Genomic DNA, 1,324 nt, shown 5'->3' with positions numbered 1-1,324 from the left:
CAGGCTAAAGGCAGGCAGGAGATGTGGCGGGGTAAGGACCGTGAGGGCCTGCTCCATCTGAAGACCACAGTATTAGGCCCCAAGGGCTGGGACTTCAACACGAGAATTTGGGTGGGGGAACAATTCAACCCATAACGGGGGTAGAAAGGAACCCACAGACAGTAGGCCAGCCAGCTGATCAGGACCAGCATCGACAGTGATGAGACGTGCTGATCGATGCCGTAGAGAGGGTGAGGCTGCTGCCTTATACAAGGGCCAGGAAGCCCCTATAGCAGGGTGATACTCGAGCCGGGAACCAAAGGAAGTGAGTGAACAAGCGCGGGGTGTACTGGGGCATGCAAGCGCCAGGAAGGGCGAGAGGATGCGCAGATCCCGAGACAGGGGCTTGGTCAGCACGTTCAAGGACCTGCCAGGAGACCAGCATGACGGAGAAGGAGGGAAAGGACGAGGAACTCGGAGACGAGGGCAGAAAGGTATACGGTAGAACTGTGTTGACCCTGAGGCCAAAGGAATGGTCTCAGATGAGGAATCACTGGAAGAATTTAAACAGAACCCCTCTGGAGGCTTTCCTGACCGAGGGGGAAAGCAGAGAGACTAGTCGGAGACAGTGTGAATAATCCCAGCCAGAAGCAAGCAGCGGAGCGGGAAGAAAGTGGGCAGATTGAAACCATGTTTTTGCAGGCAGATCAGACAGGGTTCACTCATGAATCAAATGTAGGGTGTGAGAGAAAGAAGGAGCCAAAAACGACTCCCAGTCTGGGGTGTAAGTAACCGGAAGCATGGGTCTGGGGGAGGCGCGAGTTTGCAGGGCTGCAAAGCAGGAGGCTGCTCTTGCAAGTGTTAATACTGCCGCGCCTATTAAACCCTCAAGAGGTGATGAGTGGGAGGGGACGGGCCACCCCACTGCAGTTCAAAGGGGAGGGCTGCGCTGGAGATTTGAATATGGGAGTTGGTGGGCAGTTCTGAATCCCGAAGACTGGGTGAGAGCTCCTAGGAAGTGTTGGGAAGAGAGGGACAAGGCGCGGCTCAGAGAGTAAAGCGCCTCCCTGCCACGCAGGAGACGCTGGAGATGCGGTCTGATCCCCGGGTCAGGAAGACCCCTTGGAGGACGGCATGGCAACCACTCTGGTATCTTTGCCTGGAGAATCCCAGGGACAGGGGAGCCTGGCGGGCTGCCGTCCATGGGGTCGCACAGGGTCAGACACGACTGAAGTGACGGAGCAGGAGACCCAAGGACCACATCCTGGAGCCCATCGATGCTGAGAGGCCAGGGAGAGGAAGGGTTAGCCCTGCGACAGTGAGAGGCTGTGGGAAGGATTAGCCC

This window comes from Muntiacus reevesi, chromosome 3, assembly GCF_963930625.1.
Source record: "Muntiacus reevesi chromosome 3, mMunRee1.1, whole genome shotgun sequence".
Classification (NCBI taxonomy): domain Eukaryota; kingdom Metazoa; phylum Chordata; class Mammalia; order Artiodactyla; family Cervidae; genus Muntiacus; species Muntiacus reevesi.
This window is presented reverse-complemented; position numbering follows the sequence as displayed.